Genomic DNA, 22,114 nt, shown 5'->3' with positions numbered 1-22,114 from the left:
AGTCCAGAGAAGGAATTTGGCAAGCATACCAGAAACTCTATGCACAGCTATGAAATTAGTCAAAATTAGTTAATTTCTTTTCATGTCCATATTGGGGTTAGTACCACTGCTTTCATACCTCAAAAAGCTTTAGTGATGTGTGTGTGTACGGTTGCTCACTCATGTCCAACTCTTTGTGACCCCATGGTCTGTAGCCCACCAGGCTCCTCTGTCCATGGGGTTTTCCAGGCAAGGATACTGGAATGAGTTTTCATTTCCTCCTCCAGATTAGTGATGGTTAGCTATTGTTAATGAGTCAGACTTCTCAGGTAGCATCCTCATTTGGTTCTGTCTCCGCCATCCAACATTTTGAAAACTAGAATCTCAATCCAGAATAAACTTTTAAACTGGCAGAAAGAAGAGAAGCTGTCTCAGAGGGTGAAGAATTGATCAGCAACGCACTTTCTTCTCCAGTTTAGCTGATTCACGGGTCCTTTCTGTCCACTGTCTGCACCCCAAGGTTCCTGACTCTACATTGCAAAAATGAGAAACCCAAACCCCAGAAGAAAAAGCACTACCTCCCGTCCATTTAATGTTTTTTTAATATTACATTTAAATAGTATTTTAATGATGTTAGAAACAGGAAAAAAAATGTTAAAAAATGGAAACTAATTAGTATGGAGAATCCAATTTGCAAAGTAAACTTAGTATTTCTAATAGCAAGGTGTTGTATTTTGTGGGATTTTGGGAGATGGGGGCACTGGGACTTTGTTGCTGCACACATGCTTTCTTAGTTGCAGAGAACAGGAGCTGCTCTTCATACTCTTCGTTGTGGCGTGCGGGCTTCTTATTTCGGTGGCTTTTGTTGTGGAACACAGACTCTAGGCACTTGGCCTTCAGCAGTTGCAGCTCCTGGGCTCTAGAACTCGGGCTCAACGGTTATGACTCATGGGCTTAGTTGCTCTGCAACATGTGGGATCCTCCTGGCCCAAGGACACTACCTGTGTCCCCTACATTGGCAGGTGGCTTCTTATCCACTGTGCTACCAGGGAAGTCTTTTATTTTGTTTTGTTTTGCCCTCTGAGGATCCTTCTAATAGGACTGTAAGATTAGAACTAAATCCCAAGAAAAAGCAAAGGAAAGAGTTGGCAGACCCTTACAAGATGGCAGCACATTTCTCATCAAAAACTGTGGGATCTTCAAGAGAGGACCCCCTGCTTTTGCATGTCAAACAATGCCATCTTTCGGCAGTGGAACAATTGTATTCGAATTCTGGGAACTTGAACTTGATCTCCATACCAGAAGCTAGTGACCCATGGGCCTGTCAAACCATGATGCCTCAGGGCTGCTGTGAACGTGATTGTTCATTGTCAGTTACTGATTATAGCTCCCTCCAGAATGCATTCAGGCTTGAGAAGTACAGAATCAGTTCCTTAATCAAGAAGATGGAATTGCCAGGCTCCCCCAGATGAGAGGAAGCTGCAGATGAGTTTTGGAGTCCTAGCTCATGGATAGGATGCCTTTACAAACCCACAGGTGCCTGCTATACATCCCCTCTCTGTCATAGTGTGGTAAAGGCAATAACATCATTTGATGATGGGTTTATTCTTTCCAAATATCAAGATTGAAATAGAAAGATGACACCTGAGTGGCATTCCCAGGTCAGCCAAGCACTGTCCAGTCCTCATAAGATGCGCAAACGCAAGCGAAGCTCCAAAGAAGTCTGTTAGGGGATTTATTTCGTGGGACTTGGTATTTCTTACATTCGAGTTTTACCCGATAGTTAATTAAAATCCACGAGTAATATAATAACACTGGGGCAGGACTGGAGCGAGGTGAATGGCATTGCAGTTTGCACGTGGCCCTGACCTTGCAAGCTGAGTATTCATCTGAAGTAGGGGAATTCAAATTTCCTATTCTTTTGCATTGTCATGCCTCGCGTTGATAAGCGCAGAGAAATGTAAATAAAAAAGACCTATTTCAGAACCTTCCGTACAACCTTTTTGTTTTATGACAAAAGACAGTTAATTAACATACTAGCAGTAAGCAGCCTTCCCAAACTCATGCTAATTATGTATTCTGTTGACCGTGACTCTAGTCATAAGGTAATTGGCTCCCAGCAACATGACATTTCAAATCATCTCTTGAAATTACATCAAAAAGCCAGCCTGTTTTGTTTTGATAGGGGAACAATCAATTTGATAAGTGGTAACACAGCTCATTGTTTCACATTAATTAGACTAATTGCTGCATGTTAGCCTCTGAAACAGACAGAACTTGGAGAAGACAAAGGCTGCGGCCTTTAGCATGCAGTGCATGCGACGGTTCCACTTGCTTGCACAGACTGTAGGCAGAAAGCAGAGCTGTTAGGAGGCTGCCTTGCGGGAGGCTGGGTGTTAACAGTGGTTTGATGTGTTATGCTTAATACACTGGCTTTCAATTATAGCATCCAGGTTCCAAGTCCCACAGAGGAATGAAGAACTGTTTCTCAGCTAACCAGGTTTGGGTTAGATGCAGCGTAACAGCCTTCTCTCCTACAAGACTCAGACATCCTTCTGTCCCGTCCCTGCCAGGGAGGTCCAACCAGCCCCCCTTTGTAGTAGTCTGGGCATCCATGCTTTTAAAAATCAGACTGAAACAAAACAAAGCCAAAACCAAACCAGAGACCAAAAGAAAAAGAAGATTTTCTTTTTTCCCCACTTACAAAACAGTATTTTAACCTGCAGAGAGAGATTCAGCCAACTGTTATTGTGGAAACCTAACACTCGAGCCTGCAAATGCCTTTCAGTTTGACAAACTGTACCTTGGTTTCTCGTGAAGATCACCCGTTTGGCCAAATCGGACCATGTGATCATTAAGACAACAGCACATGTCAATCTCAATTGGCAACAGAGAGAATTTGACTTGTGACCTGCCTGGACCTCTGGTGCTCACATAGGTTGATGAGATCATGTTACTGGGCGTCTGATGCAATGGAACAGGACTCCTTTCCAAGGGAAGAGGCATCCAGGACTTGAACAACCCAGATGCACTGCCTCTGTCACGCTGACACTATCTGCTTATCCACACACAACTTTAAAAAATTGCTAGCTAACTAAACAAATGTGCACCATGACTGCCTGTTGTTTGTGTACCTAGGCGTGTCTCTACGGTTTTTATAGGTGAAGTGGGAAATTCGTATAAATATTTCATCCGGCAGTTGCATATCATCAGATTCAAAGCGGTGAGATGGTAAATCATCTTGTTGGCTTTGGGCTGCATTTGACCTAAGAGACAAAGTCTCAAACAACAGCAGACTCTGCTACCAACTCCCACGGCTCCTTGCAAAGAGTAGTTTTCACAGGTTCACGGTGTGGAAAAGACTTTTCTGTTTCTCACTAATTTCTTCAGCTTTACCAAGAGTGGTGTTGTCTTTGAACAGGACGGACAGCCTATAAACATAACAGGTTGTTTTTTTTTTTTTTTCTTAAGATACACGGCTGCATCACACACCCCCAAATTGTAAGTACAACATTCCTCCATTTGTAAATGCTTACGGGCTTTCATTGAAATGACAGAGGGAATTATGATAGTGATATTCGAACCTGGCTTGGAAAATGAATTTGAAACATTTAAACGCCAATGATTTGCTTCTTTGTCTGAAGGCTTCTGGGACAGGGAAGGTGGGGGGTCGGGGGGTGGAAGGAAGCTGCAGACATTGGTACCCAAGGAGAGCGTTTCAGTTCTTTTTCTCACGCCCTAAAAGGAATGATCCTTTGGCAGAAACTTCAAAGCACAAATTTGTGCAGCAGGTTTAATTTGGTCATTTAAAAAAAAAAGTGTGTGGGGTAGCAGAGGCAAGCAATTAAATGACTGCTCCTACAAGTTAATACATCTTCAACAGCCTTTTAAAAAGGTACAAGGATTTGCTATTTAAGTGCCCTAATGTGCTGTTTTCCCTGTAAAATCCCAGGGTTTATTCTGATGGTAAATGATGGAGAAAAAAAAAAAAAAACACCACCAAGATTGAAGCCCCTTAACATTCAGTTTAAGTGCTGGTTCCACTCGCCTGAGCACACGTTGGAAGCAGCTTTGTTAGGATTCCAGCCGGCACCCTGGCTGTCACCACCGGTCCTTGTACAGTCAAGCCCCACTCCACGCAGAGCAAATCTTTGCTCAGTTAAGCGAGCGTCAGTCACCGGTGAGCTTGGCTGCCGGCCCAGGGCTGTTAGACCCGTCCCTGCTACACCTGAGTGAGATATTGACAGGACATTGCTACCCAAACAACAGAGTTGAGGCACGGGATAAAAAAATAAATTAATTAAATTGTCATGGGGCTGACAGAATAATTTTGAAAATGCCACTTACACATCCACTGTACAAGCCGAACAGAGAAACTACTGCTTTGCTTGCAGCGACGCAGTGTCTCCTTTGGTGGGTTGCTTTTTTTCTTTCTTTCCTTCTCAGGATGTGGATTTGGAACTGGGGGTAGGGGGCGGCGTGCGGGGACGTGAGAAGGGGGAGAAAGGGACCAGTTGATGATTTACCTTGTTGAACCTTTTGGCCAGTTATACTTGTGAGATTTGCATAAGGCCTGCTATCTACTGAACAAAAGCTCCCCCAAACCAAGACACTGTGGAATAAAGTGACAAGGCTTGGGAAAGTAGGGAGAAAATTCTGACAGTGGGTACTTCTGCTGAGGAGAAAAATAAGGATCAGAGAAAATCAGAGACAGAGGAAGAAAAAAAAAGATGTAAAGTAAGAATAGTTTTTAAATAGGAATGGCTGGCAGAGCTATTAATCACACAGAACTCTGAGCTACAGGGTGTTGTGGAGGCCTCCCAGAACCAAAGGACAGAGGCTCCACAGAAAGCCCTGAACACACCATCAAAAGCCCCCCACTTGCCCCAATGTGCAAGAGATGACCTGTTCAAGTAAGCTAAAAAGTCGATATAAAAATCTAAGGAGTTTTAGCAAACATTTAGTCTTTGGTTTTCACTGTTGAATTAATGGTCTGTTGTGGTCATTGTCTCAGGAAGGCGGACCCCTTCCAGGGCCTGAAACTGTGCTCTTGTCTAACACTCAGAAATGAATTGTCTGAGGAGACACATGTGCTGACAAAGCAAGAGATTTTATTGGGAAAGGGCACCCGGGCGGAAAGCAGTAGGGTAAGGGAACCCAGGAGAACTGCTCTGCTGCGTGGCTCGTGGTCTCGGGTTTTATGGTGATGGGATTAGTTTCCAGGTGGTCTTTGGCCAATTATTCTAATTCAGAGTCTTTCCTGGTGGCGCACGCATCGCTCAGCCAAGATGGATGCTGGCAAGAGGGATTCTGGGAAGTGGATGGACACGCGGTGTCTCCTTTCGACCTTTCCGGATTCTTCCTGTTGGTGGTGGCTTATTAGTTCCATATTCCTTATCAGGATCTCCTGTCATAAAACAACTCATGCCAATGGTTACTATGGTGCCTGGCCAGGGTGGGCGGTTTCAATCAGTGTGCTTCCCCTAACAGTCATGGCAGTTCTTACTCTCATCCTAAGTGGAAAAAGTGAATTTCATTGATGGCAATAGATGATTCAGGTCCTTCTGAAGCTTTGGAGGGAGGCGGAGGAGGGAGAGGGAGGGGTGAGCACGCTGATGAACCTGAACCCTCTAGCAAGGCTTTGTGTCATGAAACTCTTAATTGGAGGTTTGCTGGGAGAAGTCAGAAATTACTGTAGGTTCTGAAGATTTAATAACTTCTTTTAAAATAGATTCAGGGTGGGACGAATTGAGAGAGTAGCATTGACATATATACACTGCCTGCCTGCCTGCTCAATCACTTCAGTCATATCCGACTCTTTGCGACCCTATGAACCGTAGCCTGCCAGGCTCCTCTGTCCATGGGATTCTCCAGGCAAGAATCCTGGAGTGGGTAGCCACGCCTCCGTTAGGTATATATACACACCATGTGTGAAGTAGATAGCTAGTGGGAAGCTGCTATATGACACAGGGAGCCCAACCTTGTACTCTGTGACAACCTAGAAAGGTGGGATTGTGCTGAGTGGGGGGGAGGGCTCAAGAGGAAGGGGATATATATAAATATATATATATATATATATATATATATATATATATAGTTACATAGTTATGACTGATTCAAGTTGTGCCACAGAAACCAACACAACATTGTAGCAATTATCCTTCATTTAAATACATAAATAAATAAAATAGATTCAGTATTCTTGTAACGTGTATGTGCTATTTGAATGCATAATTTCTCCTGAAACTTATGGAATTTGTGCTCAGAGCTGTGTCTGTGTTTAAAAAAAAAAGGACAGTTCTGAGAGTGCTGGCATTTTGCTCCCCCCACATTCCCATCTCACGTTCCTGCTAGAGGTAGATGTTTTGAGACTCCATGGACTGGTGTAACTGGAATGGTGAAAGGTGGGTCCTTTCTATTTCTATCTTTCACTCACAACTATAAATACAGACCCTCTGGCTGACTTCAGAGAGTCTGGACTTTCATGGCTCAGCCGAAGATGAACTCAGAGCAAAGAAATAAAATCACTTAGTTACAAGTCAGTATTGAGTGCTCACTATAATACAGCATGGCTCAAGGCACTGAGGGAATATCTTTAAGATATATATAAGATCGCTTTTCTCTTTTGCTCTTTTGTCTCCTAGTATCTAAGAGAGGTATCTGTGCCTCATAGAATTGCTGAGAAAATGAAGTGACTCTAAGGCTCCCAGCCTGGTGTTATAGTTGCCATTTTGGAACTGTGAGTTGTTTATCCATGCTAATAACGAATCATGGTGAACGTGTGAAATTTCCTTCTTACATAATCAGGGCCAGATTCAGGGATGTACAGCCTGTGTAGTCACATAGGGTCCAATGCTCAGAAGGGCCCTTATATTTGGCTTAATATTCTCCCATCACCATCTTGAAATGATTCATAATTTTGAACAAAGAACCAGCCCCACATTTTTATTTTGCACTGGGCTCCCAAGTTAGGCTGCTGGTTCTAATATAGTTACTTAACTTTGCTCAAAATTTCTGTTTCTTTTCCAACTACAATATTGTCTTTTTTTCTGTGCTATTTTTATTTTTTTAATTAGTTTTTATTTGGGTATAGTTACTTTACAGTATTTGGTTAGTTTCTACAGTACAGCAGAGTAAATCAGTTATTTGTATACATATATCCCCTCTCTTTTAGATTTCTTTCTCATTTAGGTCACCACAGAGCACCAAGTAGGGTTCCCTGAGCTACACACTGCTAAGTCGCTTCAGTTGTGTCCGATTCTGTGCGACCCCATAGACAGCAGCCCACCAGGCTCCCCCGTCCCTGGGATCCTCCAGGCAAGAACACTGGAGTGGGTTGCCATTTCCTTCTCCAATGCATGAAAGTGAAAAGTGAAAGTGAAGTCGCTCAGTCGTGTCTGACTTGTAGCAACCCCATGGACTGCAGCCTATCAGGCTTCTCTGTCCATGGGATTTTCCAGGCAAGAGTACTGGAGTGGGGTGCCATTACCTTCTCCAGAGCTACACACTAGGTTCTCGTTAATTGTCTGTTTTATCCATAGTATCAATAGTGTATACATGTCAGTCCGAAGCTCCCAACTCATCCTACCCACCCCTTTTCCCCCTTGGTGTAGATATTTTCGTTCATGTTAACGCATATATGTGGAATCTAGAAATATAATATAGATAATCTTATTTGCATAACAGAAATAGAGATCCAACTACAACTCTGATTGGATATTTTAAACTAGCTTTTGGCATTATCAGCACCAAGTAACAATTCAATTAAACCCCCCCCCCTTTTTTTTTCACTTTCTTGCTGCTGCTGCGTTCCTTCCATTAATGCCCAATGTGTCCCAACCACACTGCAATTCTCAACCTTCCTTGCCTCGGCACCCCATTCCTGAGAGAAGATGTGCATTGGTTTTCCTCTGTGTCTCCAGCCGTTCCTGTTCTTCCTGAATACACCTTCTTTAACTGCTATTCAGCTCAATTTTTTCCTGTCTCCAAGCAGAAAACACCCTGCCTCAAGGGTGTCCTCTTATCCTCAGGGCACCTGGTTATATATCCACCTACTCTAACCGCTTCTCCAGCTGCTGCTCTGGACATGAAACTATTTTGGGGCGCACTGGAGAGGGGGCAGCTTTCTCTTTTTCAAGCCTGCTGCCTCCCCGCTCCTGATACATAGTCGACGCTCAAGTTGTTGACTGAATAAATAAACAACTAAACCAATGACCAGGGCTGCCAAGAGCACAAGTGACTGGTTTTCCTCTCATCTCTGAAACATTTTTTTCTCCGTTTTGTTCTTGCTAAGTAGTTTTGAGGAACAGAATGCTGAAAATGCATGGACTGAGAACCAAAATGGAAAAACAGGGAGAAATGAGTTCCAAGAATTGGTGATGACCAAGAATTGGTAAGAAATTAAATGGATAGCATTGTATACCACACAATCAGTAAAATGAAGTGCTTTTTGGAATATGTGTTCTATTCAATAATATGTGTTTTTTTTTCAATTTTTAATTTAATTTTATATTGGAATGTAGTTGATTTTAGTGGGGAGAGATAAGAAGGCCTTTCTTAAGTGAACAGTGCAAATAGAGGAAAACAATAGGATGGGAAAGACTAGAGATCTCTTCAAGAAAATTGGAGATATCAAGGAAACATTTCATGCAAAGATGGGCACAATAAAGGATAGAAACAGCAAGGACCTAACAGAAGCAGAGAGATTAAAAGGAGGTGGCAAGAATACACAGAAGAGCTATCCAAAAAGTCTAATGATCTACATAACCACAATGGTATGGTCACTCACCTAGAGCCAGATATCTTGGAGTGTGAAGTCAAGTGGATCTTAGGAAGCACTGCTACAAAACAAAGCTGGTGGAGATGATGGCATTCCAGCTGAGCTATTTCCAGTCCTAAAAGATGATGCTGTTGAAGTGCTGCACTCAGTATGTCAGCAAATATGGGAAACTCAGCAGTGGCCACAGGACTAGAAAAGGTCAGTTTTCATTCCAGTCCCCAAAAAGGGCAATGCCAAAGAATGTTCAAACTACCATACAATTATGCTCATTTCACATGCTAGCAAGATTATGCTCAAAATCCTTCAAGCTAGACTTCAATAATATGTTATCAAGAATTTCCAAATGTACAAGTTGGATTTAGAAAAGGGCAGAGGAACCAGAGATCAAATTGCTAACATCATAGAAAAAGCATGGGAATTCCAGAAAAATATCTATTTTGACTTTGTTGACCACACTAAAACTTTTGACTGTGTGGATCACAACAAACTGTGGAAAATTCTTCAAGAGACAGTACCAGACCACCTTACCTGTCTCCTGAGAAATCTGTGTGCAGGTCAAGAAACAAGTTACAACCAGACATGGAACAATAGACTGGTTCAGAATTGGGAAAGGAGTATATCGAGGTTTTATATTGTCACCCTGCGTACTTAACTTCTATGTAGAATACCTAATGTGAAATGCCAGACTGGATGAATCCCAAGCTGGGATCAAGATTGCCAGGAGAAATATCAACAACTTCCAATATGCAGATGATATACTACTCTAACAGCAGAAAGCGAAGAGGAACTAAAGAGCCTCTGGGTGAAGGTGAAAGAGGAGAGTGAAAAAACTGGCTTAAAACTAAATATTCAAAAAACAAAGATCATGACATCTGGTTCCATCACCTCACGGCAAATAGATGGGGAAAATGTGGAAACAGTGACAGATATTCTTTTCTTGGGCTCCAAAATTGCTGCGGACAGTGACTATAGCCACGAAATTAAAAGAAGTTTACTCCTTGGAAGAAAAGCTATGACAAACCTAGACAGCATATTAAAAAGCAGAGACATCACTTTGCTGACAAAAGTCCATATAGTCAAAGCAATGGTTTTTCAAGTAGTCATGTAGGAATGTGAGAGTTGGACTAGACAGAAGGCTGAATGGTAAAGAGTTGATGCTTTCAAACTGTGGTGCTCGAGAAAACTCTTTAGAGTCCCTTGGACAGCAAGGAGATGAAATCAGTCCATCCTAAAGGAAATCAACCCTGAATATTCATTGGAAGGACTGGTGCTGAAGCTGAAGCTCCAGTACTTAAGCTACCTGATTCGAAGAGACGACTCATTGGAAAAGACCCTGTTGATGGGAAAGATTGAGGGCAGGAGGAGAAAGGGGCAACAGAGAATGAGATAGTTGGATGGCATCACTAACTCAGTGCACGTGGGTTTGAGCAAACTCCAGAAGATAGTGGAGGACAGGGAAGCTTGGCATGCCTCAGTCCACGGGGTTGCAAAGAGTTGGACACGACTTAGTGACTGAATAACAACAAGAGTGGATTTACAATGTTGTGTTAGTTTCAAAATGTACAGATGTAAAGTAATTCGGTTATGCATACACATAGTCTTGTTCCAAGGTCTTAAGCATGTTTCAATAGCACACTAGTTTATAAAATCGGGGGCTTATAAGCCTTTAACACGTGAGCCTACAAGACAATGGCGAACCCATAGAGGGGTGGATTTGATGTTGGGCAGAGATGTGAGTCCATAAATTATGTTGAAATTTGAATGCTAAATTTGTGAGAGCATGTAGTTTTCAGAGGAAAATGTCTGACTTTCATCAGATCCTCAAAGGAGCCTCTGGCCCAAAAGTAATTAAAGACCCCTGCTTTGGTGTTCTAATTTGAGAAAATGATGTTTCTTATTAAAATAGAACACTGTATATAATGACTTAACATTCATTATTAAAGGGATACTTTCCTGAGTTTTAACCACTCCCCCCCACATATAGCCCAGTTTATCAATTATAAGTTTGAAAAGATGTTTCTTAAATGTCCCCACATTGTTTGAAATATTTCTTGCTTGCCTTTCAAAATTATCTACATTGTCCCCCTGCGTTTCCCACCAGCCTGTGTTCTTCGTGCTATTTGCGAATTCCTCGGTGTTAGAAATGAGCCAGGAAAGGGCAGTTGAGAAAAACGCGTGAGCCGATGGCTAGGGTCGTATGTACACTGCTTTTGTAGTTTTGTTGTTTTGCTTTTATTGTTTTTAGAATCTGTGTCGCTGATGTACTTGGAGCATTGCTGACAAGATGTTATTGGTTTCCTGACCACTGGGCAGATAGCTGTGTTGAGAGGTGTTAAATTTTCAGTAAAATCATCTGTTTTACTACCTTAAATTTACTTGTGATGTTCGCTCATTTACAACTGAATTTTTATTTTTCTCACCTTTAGAAATTTCTATTTCCTGTCTTTGTTTTAGTGTAATTTTATTTGAAAGGTAGTGAGATTCCTCCTCCCTGTGTGTAATAGATTAAGATAGTTTTATTTACAAATAAATGTGGGTTTAGGAGGATATCACATGGTTCTCAAGAATATCACACATTTCTCAGGCTATGTAAGTGATCATTCTAAATTAATGACAAATGGGGTATTTACAGTTATCATTACAGATAAATTTACCCAGTTTAGTAGAAAAATCTGGAATGCTTGTGTATTCTTTTTTCTAGTTTGTATGAAGGATGTAAGCTTTGACAAGAGTTCACAGAATACATTTTATCCTTTTGGTTGAGATTTTCCAAAGTTTTTGAAGTAAAAACTTCACTGTGATAATATATCTCAATGTTCTTGACTCTTTTTGATCATTATATGGCTTTCATTCCCTCTCCTCTGAATTCTTTCCACTGTCTAGAGTCTGAATTGAGAAACCATTCATAATTTCTATAATCTTATGTTGTATATGGATTATACAACATATAATTGTATAATCTTTCCCCCTGAGATAAACTGTAAGCTCCTTGAAGACAGGGACTTGTGTTCTTTGTACTGACAATAAATCCTAGCAAGATGTCAGACCCATTTAGTGCTTTCCATTCCTCACTGATTCACTGATTATGATGACCCCCTCTACCCTGAGACGGAGAAGGCAATGGCACCCCACTCCAGTACTCTTGCCTGGAAAATCCCATGGATGGAGGAGCCAGGAAGGCTGCAGTCCATGGGGTCGCTAGGAGTCGGACACGACTGAACGACTTCACTTTCACTTTTCACTTTCATGCATTGGAGAAGGAAATGGCAACCCACTCCAGTGTTCTTGCCTGGAGAATCCCAGGGATGGGGAAGCCTGGTGGGCTGCTGTCTATGGGGTCGCACAGAGTCGGACACGATTGAAGCGACTTAACAGCAGCAGCAGCAGCAGCTACCCTGAGAAATCAGATTTAACATTTAAGTTGTGCTTCCACAGGTGTTGGTGGCATCTCTGAGTGTTTAAAGTTTACTAGGGTAGATTTACTCCTGAAATACTTTCTAGACCTGGCAGAAATAACAAGATAGTGTGATGGTATAATGGGTAGAAATGCATGACCAATTCTACAGAATGTGAAATGTTTAGGAATGAAAAATCAGTTACATATTTACCTTTTGCCCACTGTCACTTCTTTGAAAAGGTCTGATGGTATTGCAATGGTATAGGATAACCAAGTGAAGGTAACATTTACTTAGGCAGCTCTTGGGGAACAGCACACATAAGAGCTGACAGTCCTCAAACTAGCAAAGAATAATGGCTAAGAATATTAACCCTTTAGGGTTAGAGAAGATCTTGGATATTATATAGCCAAGCCTCTTCATTTTGTTGGTGAGGGGGTTGATTCCCATTTTGATGTCTATTCAAGATCATATAAGCAGTATTATTATTATAAGCAGTTAGTATAAGGCAGGCACTTGCTTAAATGCTTTGTGCTTATTAACTCATGACCTCACAGAACTCCATGAGGCAGGTATATGTGTATCCCTCTTTGTCCCTCCCCACACTGTCCCAGTCTTAGGCCAAGCTCGCATCACCTCCTCTTAAGACTCAGTAAAGGCCTCCTAACTGGCTGTCCTGCATCCATTCCTTCTGCCCAGGAAGATTCTGCCTTTGGCAGACTTAATAATCATTTGAAAACGTCTCTATCCAAGGCACAGTCCTGCTCTTAGTGACCACGTGTTGCTTGTGGATTCTCAGGAGTCAGCCCTTCCTGGCCCCAGACGCCCCCTTCCCCCTATCTCCCTTGCTCGTGGTTCTGCAGAACTTCCCCCCACACTCCCTCCCCTGTCAGAGCTTTTGCTCATGCTGTCCCTCCATCTAGAATGTTCTCTCCTTTCTCTCTCTCTCTTTTTTTTAAAATTTTTTTTTTATGGGAGTATAGCTCCTTTACAATGTTGTTTTAGTCTCTGCTGTACAGCAAAGTGAATCAGTTATATGTATACATATATCCCTTCTTTTTTAGTTTCCTTCCCATTTAGTTTGGGAGCTTCCCTGGTGGCTTAGATGGTAAAGCGTCTGCCTATAATGCAGAAGACCTGGGTTCAATCCCTGGGTTGGGAAAATCTCCTGGAGAAGGAAATGGCACCCCACTCCAGTATTCTTGCCTGGAGAATCCCATGGACGGAGCAGCCTGGTAGGCTACAGTCCATGACGTCGCCAAGAGTTGGACACGACTGAGCGACTTCACTTTCACTTTCACTTTCCCATTTAGGTCACCACAGAGGATTGAGTAGAGTTTCCTGTGCTATATCGTAGGGTTTCATTAGTCATCTATTATAAACTAGAGGTGTATATATGTCAGTTCCAATCTCCCAATTCATTGCATCTCCTCTTCCCCCAGAAGTTTATTCTCTAGATCTGTGTCTATTTCTGCTTTGTGAATAGTCATCTGTTCCATTTTTCTAGATTCCACATATGAGCAGTTTTACTCTTCCTGTTTTATTCTTCCTGACTTACTTCATTCTGGATGACAGTCTCTAGGTCCATCCACATCTCTGAAAATGCCACAACTTTGTTCTTTTTTGGCTGAGTAATATTCCATTGTATATATGTACCACATCCTCTTTATCCATTCCTCTGCTGATGGACATCTAGGTTGCTTCCATGTGCCGGCTATTGTAAACAGTGCTACAATGAACACTGGGGTGTGTGTATCTTTTTGAATTATGGCTTTCTCCAGATATATGCTGGGTCATGTGGTTATTCTATTTTTAGTTTTGTTAAGGAATCTCCATTCTGTTCTCCATAGTGGCTGCATCAAGTTATCTGTACATTTCCACCAACAGTGTAGGAGGGTTCCCTTTTCTCCACATTCTCTCTGGGATTTATTGTTTGTAGATTTTTTTGATGATGACCTATCTGACTGGTGTTAGATGATACCTTGTTGTAGATTTGATTTACATTTCTCTTAGTGGCTTTGAGTGCTCAAAAAATGAAAAAAATGGGTGGAAGACCTAAATAGACTTTTCTCTTCTCTTATATCTCCCTTTCATAGACATATTTCTCCCCACCAGATTTTAACTCAGAAGTCATGGTCTCCAAGAAGCCTTCTCTGACTCCTTAGCTAAATTAGAGACTACTGTTAACAATCTTTGAGCCCTCATATTCCTGTGACTTAGCCCTGTTCCTAAAGTTAATGCAAGCCCTAATGTATAGCAGACAGCACAAATTTGTTGAAGAAGGGAAAGAAAGAAGGAAGCTCTAAGATACCAGGAATAATTCAGTCTGTTTTATTTCCATCAAAAGAGTCAGGGTTTGGAGTAGCCATATCTACACTGAATCCCCTTGTACTGCTTACTTATTGAGAAAATGCCTGGAATGGAGATCAAGGGCAAAAGACTAGTCAAAAGTGATGCTGAGAAGAATTCAAAATAATCTCTATGGATACTTTGCTCTGAAGCAAGAGGAACATAGCTGCCCACTTCTTATGTATGGGCCATGCATAGTGACTGCCTTCCCAGAAATATGCTATGGAAAGAGGGATGGGGAAGAGAAACTTCACACTGGAGGCAGGAGCAACTTGACAAAGAAGGCCTCTTCCAGGTGACCAAGGTCAGCCCAACCATCATAAATCATGTCAATAGTATGTACCATTGAGATGGCACTTTACCTCTGTGGTCTTCTGGCCCCAAACCCATCACCCCAATCTAAATATGCAACAAACCTCAAGCAAATCTCAGTGGAGATTCTATTGAGTCCTTAACCAGAACTCCTCAATACTGTCGCGATCATTGAAAACAAAGTCTGAGGAATGTTAGAGAAACCTGAAGCCTCATGATAACTAAATATGATGTGATATCGTAGATGGGTCCTGGAGAAGAAGAACAATAGGTACAAATTAAGAACATTTGAGTAAATAAGAAGTTTAGTTAATAGTCATGCATCAACAGGGGTTCATTAGATGTGACAAATGTACCCTTACTAATGTAACACGTGGAAAGTTAGAGACTGGATACCAGATGTACGGAAGGGAGCGCTCTGGTACTATCTTAACAACTTTCCTGCAGATTTATTTCTTTACTTATTTGGCTGCACCAGATCTTAATTGAGGCACATGAAATCTTCCATCTTCACTGTGGCATGTGGGTTCTCATTCCCTGACCAGGGATTTTTTTTTTTTTTAAACTTTACATAATTGTATTAGTTTCGCCAAATATCAAAATGAATCCGCCACAGGTATACATGTGTTCCCCATCCTGAACCCTCCTCCCTCCTCCCTCCCCATACCATCCCTCTGGGTCGTCCCAGTGCACTAGCCCCAAGCATCCAGTATCGTGAATCGAACCTGGACTGGTGACTCGTTTCATACATGATATTTTACAGTTTCAATGCCATTCTCCCAAATCTTCCCACCCTCTCCCTCTCCCACAGAGTCCATAAGACTGTTCTATACATCAGTGTCTCTTTTGCTGTCTCGTACAAGGGTTATTGTTACCATCTTTCTAAATTCCATATATATGCGTTAGTATACTGTATTGGTGTTTTTCTTTCTGGCTTACTTCACTCTGTATAATAGGCTCCAGTTTTATCCACCTCATTAGAACTGATTCAAATGTATTCTTTTTAATGGCTGAGTAATACTCCATTGTGTATATGTACCACTGCTTTCTTATCCATTCATCTGCTGATGGACATCTAGGTTGTTTCCATGTCCTGACTATTATGAACAGTGCTGCGATGAACATTGGGGTACACGTGTCTCTTTCCCTTCTGGTTTCCTCAGTGTGTATGCCCAGCAGTGGGATTGCTGGATCACAAGGCAGGTCTATTTCCAGTTTTTTAAGGAATCTCCACACTGTTCTCCATAGTGGCTGTACTAGTTTGCATTCCCACCAACAGTGTAAGAGGGTTCCCTTTTCTCTACACCCTCTCCAGCATTTATTATTTGTAGACTTTTGGATCGCAGCCATTCTGACTGGTGTGAAATGGTACCTCATAGTGGTTTTGATTTGCATTTCTCTGATAATGAGTGATGTTGAACATCTTTTCATGTGTTTGTTAGCCATCTGTATGTCTTCTTTGGAGAAATGTCTATTTAGATCTTTGGCCCATTTTTTGATTGGGTCATTTATTTTTCTGGAGTTGAGCTGTAGGAGTTGCTTGTATATTTTTGAGATTAGTTGTTTGTCAGTTGCTTCATTTGCTATTATTTTCTCCCATTCTGAAGGCTGTCTTTTCACCTTGCTAATAGTTTCCTTTGATGTGCAGAAGCTTTTAAGGTTAATTAGGTCCCATTTGTTTATTTTTGCTTTTATTTCCAATATTCTGGGAGGTGGGTCATAGAGGATCCTGCTATGATGTATGTCGGAGAGTGTTTTGCCTATGTTCTCCTCTAGGAGTTTTATAGTTTCTGGTCTTACATTGAGATCTTTAATCCATTTTGAGTTTATTTTTGTGTATGGTGTTAGAAAGTGGTCTAGTTTCATTCTTTTACAAGTGGTTGACCAGATTTCCCAGCACCACTTGTTAAAGAGATTGTCTTTAATCCGTTGTATATTCTTGCCTCCTTTGTCAAAGATAAGGTGTCCATATGTGCATGGATTTATCTCTGGGCTTTCTATTTTGTTCTATTGATCTATATTTCTGTCTTTGTGCCAGTACCATACTGTCTTGATAACTTTGGCTTTGTAGTAGAGCCTGAAGTCAGGTAGGTTGATTCCTTCAGTTCCATTCTTCTTTCTCAAGATAGCTTTGGCTATTCGAGGTTTTTTGTATTTCCATACAAATTGTGAAATTATTTGTTCTAGCTCTGTGAAGAATACTGTTGGTAGCTTGATAGGGATTGCATTGAATCTATAAATTGCTTTGGGTAGTATACTCATTTTCACTATATTGATTCTTCCAATCCATGAACATGGTATATTTCTCCATCTATTAGTGTCCTCTTTGATTTCTTTCACCAGTGTTTTATAGTTTTCTATGTATAGGTCTTTAGTTTCTTTAGGTAGATATATTCCTAAGTATTTTATTCTTTCCGTTGCAATGGTGAATGGAATTGTTTCCTTAATTTCTCTTTCTGTTTTCTCATTATTCGTGTATAGGAATGCAAGGGATTTCTGTGTGTTGATTTTATATCCTGCAACTTTACTATAGTCATTGATTAGTTCTAGTAATTTTCTGGTGGAGTCTTTAGGGTTTTCTATGTAGAGGTGTAGAGGATCATGTCATCTGCAAACAGTGAGAGTTTTACTTCTTCTTTTCCAATTTGGATTCCTTTTATTTCTTTTTCTGCTCTGAGGGATTGAACCCAGGCCCCTGTATTGAGAGCCTAGGATCTTAACCACTGGACCACTAGGAAGTCTCTACAAATTTAAAACTATCCTAAAATTACAACTTCATTTTTTAAAAAAAGAAACCCTAAGCTGCTTCAGTTTTGAGGTTGAATGACTGGAGCAGAGTTAGTAGTGTCAAAAGACAGCCAAGAAGTCACTCAATTCAGTCGCTCAGTTGTATCCGACTTTTTGTGACCCCCATGGACTGCAGCACTCCAAGCCTCCCTGTCCCTCACCAGCTCCCAGAGCTTGCTCAAACTCATATCCATCGAGTTGGTGATGCCATCTAACCATCCCATCCTCTGATGTCCCCTTCTCCTCCTGCTTTCAATCTTTCCCAGCATCTGGGTATTTTCTAATGAGTCAGTTCTTTGTATCAGGTGGCCAAAGAACTGGCTTGGAGCATTAGGAAGCATGGAAGGGGTTGGTGGTGACCTCAGGGTTAAGGGGATGCTAGGCCCTAAGGAAGAGGAGGGCCACAGAAAGTCAGGCAGGGAAAGGAAGGAATGGAACTGTATTGGAGTTAGGATAGACTGTAGATGCCAGGGAAAGATTGTTTCACAATTTGGAAAAATGTATATTTATCCATAACATCTCAGTGGACATGAATTCAAGCAAATTCCTGGAGACAGTGGAGGACAGAGGAGCCTGGAGTGCTGCAGTCCATAGGGTCATAAAGAGTCAGACACCACTTAGCAACTGAAAGACAACAACAATCCATAACTTAGGAGAAGAAATTGCTCAAATGCTTGTTCTGTTCGTATTTTTTTTTAATTAATTTTATTTTATTTTTAAATTTTACATAATTGTATTAGTTTTGCCAAATATCAAAATGAATCCGCCACAGGTATACATGTGTTCCCCATCCTGAACCCTCCTCCCTCCTCCCTCCCCATACCATCCCTCTGGGTCGTCCCAGTGCACCAGCCCCAAGCATCCAGTATCGCGCATTGAACCTGGACTGGCATCTCGTTTCATACATGATATTTTACATGTTTCAATGCCATTCTCCCAAATCTTCCCACCCTCTCCCTCTCCCACAGAGTCCATAAGACTGTTCTATACATCAGTGTCTCTTTTACTGTCTCATACACCGGGTTATTGTTACCATCTTTCTAAATTCCATATATATGCGTTAGTATACTGTATTGGTGTTTTTCCTTCTGGTTTACTTCACTCTGTATAATAGGCTCCAGTTTCATCCACCTCATTAAAATTGATTCAAATGTATTCTTTTTAATGGCTGAGTAATACTCTATTGTGTATATGTACCACTGCTTTCTTATCCATTCATCTGCTGATGGACATCTAGGTTGCTTCCATGTCCTGGCTATTATGAACAGTGCTGCGATGAACATTGGGGTACACGTGTCTCTTTCCCTTCTGGTTTCCTCAGTGTGTATGCCCAGCAGTGGGATTGCTGGATCACAAGGCAGGTCTATTTCCAGTTTTTAAAGGAATCTCCACACTGTTCTCCATAGTGGCTGTACTAGTTTGCATTCCCACCAACAGTGTGAGAGGGTTCCCTTTTCTCCACACCCTCTCCAGCATTTATTATTTGTAGACTTTTGGATCGCAGCCATTTTGACTGGTGTGAAATGGTACCTCATAGTGGTTTTGATTTGCATTTCTCTGATAATGAGTGGTGTTGAGCATCTTTTCATGTGTTTGTTAGCCATCTGTATGTCTTCTTTGGAGAAATGTCTATTTAGATCTTTGGCCCATTTTTTGATTGGGTCATTTATTTTTCTGGAGTTGAGCTGTAGGAGTTGCTTGTATATTTTTGAGATTAGTTGTTTGTCGGTTGCTTCATCTGCTATTATTTCCTCCCATTCTGAAGGCTGTCTTTTCACCTTGCTAATAGTTTCCTTTGATGTGCAGAAGCTTTTAAGGTTAATTAGGTCCCATTTGTTTATTTTTGTTCTGTTCGTATTTAAAAGTGAGGCCCTAAAAAAGTGAAGGTGAGTTGATGGCTTCGTGAATAGAGATCGTGAATGGGTTGCCTTTATTCTAGGGTGTATTTGTAGATCAGTTTTGTTGTTGTTCTTGAGAGAATCCCAAAGTGCTGGTGTTTGTTGGTCTTTTCTCTAGATCCTTCTGTTCTTTCCAAGTCCTCCAGTGTCTTGCTTTGGGGATATACAATTGCCTGAGAAAATCCTGGGATCCTGGTTGAGGGGGTGGGGGGTAATGAGGGTAATGCAGGCTTTCCTGCAATGCCCTCATTTTCAGCAAGGGATGCTAGGTATACCCAATGCCCTTGACTCCTGAGCTTTCAGAGTGTAGAGTCCTGCTTCTTGTTGGCATCCCATTTTGTCTGTGTTTGTAGTTCACTTCCTTGTCTCTCTTGAACATTTATTCCTCTGAACTCTGCTTTTCAACTTCCTGCACCATAGTTCAGGCTCAAGTACATCTATTTTTATCAATGATGGAGGATGTGTTTCTGTTTGTATTGTTGTATTGCAGATAATTTCTAAGATGAAGGGGACAGAAAAGTCTTTACCTTCTTGAAATCAAAGTTCCAGGATCCTACATTTAAAATCACCTTTGTTTTCTTATATATGTGATTGTGTTTTTTAAAAAGATGTTAAAAGTTAATGTATTACAGAGTCTGATTATTTGTCTGTTTATTTTAGTGGAAAAACAGTTGTAATTAAGGAACAGAGCTGTCATTTTATTTTTCCGAGTCTGTTGGTTTTAAAGTTTAGTCCTCGGAGCATGTTACTTTATGCCTTTGGGGCAGTCCTCTCATTTTTTAGAGTAAGCAGTCTTTTGTCAAGTGATGCAGGAATTCTAGCTTGTTATCTGGAATGGAAATTAACTGAACCTGAGGCCCTTTCTTGTACGACCCTAGCCGGTTCTTTCCTCTTTTAATATTTTAGTGATTTTTTTAAAATGACAAAGAAATGATTCTGACTCTTGGTTTCTTGAGCTGTATTTGTTTGTCAGCTAGTTGAGAGTGAAGGAAAGGAAGACAGCTTTTCTTGAGTCTTTTCTTTCCCTAAAGAAGACTAGCGCTTACCCAAGTCCCTAAAGATACAGTTCATGCAATCCATGGAAATGATTTCCCAGTGAAAGTTTTGTTTTTTCATTCATGCACCTTGAACTTTTCTTTGGTCAAACTTCAACTGTGCTGAGCAAAACCTTTACTTTTCTTCTTGTACTCAGTACAAAGTAATGATAATACTTACTAATATACGTAAGTAATAACTACAGTAACTCTCTCCCAGAAGAGATCACTGTCTAGGGAAGGGGTTTGTTATTGTTTAGTCTCTTAAGTCATGTTCAACTCTTTGCAATCCCATGGACTATAGCCCACCAGGCTCCTCTGTCCACGGGATTGCCAAGGCAAGAATACTAGAGTAGGTTACCATTTCCTCCTTCACGGGATATTCTCAACCCAGGGATCGAACTCGAGTTTCCTGTATTGGCAGGTAGATTCTTTACCGCTGAGCCACCTGGGAAGCCCTAGGAAAGGGGTGTAGTCAGTGGGGAAAAAAAATGTTGCCCTGTTAGTAAATGTCATGCATGTCTCCTAAGAGGCTTCCTAATGGCAAGATTAAACCAGTCAATTCTAAAGGCAATCAGTCCTGAATATTCACTGGGTGGACTGATGCTAATGCTGAAACTCCAATACTTTGGCCACCTGACGTGAAGAACTGACTCACTGGAAAAGACCCTGATGCTGGGAAAGATTGAAGGCAGGAGAAGAAGGGGGTGATAGAGGATGAGATGTTGGATGGCATCAGCAACTTGATGGACATGAGTTTGAGCAAGCTCCAGGAGTTGGTGATGGACAGGAACCCTGGCATGCTGTACTCCATGGGGTTGCAAAGAGTCAGACACGACTGAGCAACTGAACTGAACTGAATGGGTGCATCTTCATTGCTCAGCATGGTAAGAGTGGTTCTTGTACCCACTCATTAAGCTGTGTTTTCCCAATAGGAATACTTTAGAATTTGGGGGTTGGTGGATCTGGAGGGATGGATATATCATGAATTATTTACAGTTCCCACCTACAGACAAAGCTGGGAAGGTGTTGATCCCTGCTTCTCCCCAAGCTGTCAAGTTACCAAGGGACACTTAACCTTTAGGAGTGGCTTCCCCAGGTCATCTTGAGAATTATTCTACTGTCCCCTGAGACCCAAGAGCTCCAGGAGCTTATTTTTTTCACACTTACATCAGCCTTTAGTCTTTCCCATCTTGCTGTCATGTCTTAGCTGGCAAGGCCAAGTTTTAGTTTGTAATCACGAATGCTTATATAAGGCAGCAGGCCAAGGCTTCCTAAATTGCTCGCTGAGCCTTATTGTAAATTTATATTGAACTCTTAATGGTGGGAGCATTAAAAAAAATTGGAGCCTTTGAAAGGTGATCTCATTTCAGATTTTTTTCCCCTTTTCTATATTCTCTGGGTGAAACCACATTATTAAAAAAAAAATCTTCAGTTAAGCCAGAAGTCTGGAAGTGTAATTGTCATTGAATTTACTTTAATGATAAAAACAGGAAGGAGATGATCATTCATTCAGAAAATGGTTATTGGATCTGGTCTGTCCTAAGGCACGCTACTGAACCTGAAGATGAATAAGATATG

At 41.3% G+C, this 22,114-nt stretch overlaps 1 protein-coding gene and 1 non-coding gene across 5 annotated transcripts in view; both read left to right on the top strand.

Moving 5' to 3' along the window:
• ESRRG (estrogen related receptor gamma) overlaps positions 1–22,114 on the top strand; it is a 695,806-nt gene that overhangs the window by 350,884 nt on the left and 322,808 nt on the right. The window lies entirely within an intron of this gene.
• On the top strand, positions 13,244–13,315 carry TRNAY-AUA (transfer RNA tyrosine (anticodon AUA)). Its single transcript has one exon. It is a non-coding gene; the product is annotated as a tRNA-Tyr (tRNA).

Source organism: Bos javanicus, chromosome 16, assembly GCF_032452875.1.
Source record: "Bos javanicus breed banteng chromosome 16, ARS-OSU_banteng_1.0, whole genome shotgun sequence".
NCBI classification, from domain to species: Eukaryota; Metazoa; Chordata; class Mammalia; order Artiodactyla; family Bovidae; genus Bos; species Bos javanicus.
The sequence above is the reverse complement of the archived record's forward strand: the minus strand, read 5'-3'. Positions and strand labels throughout refer to the sequence as shown.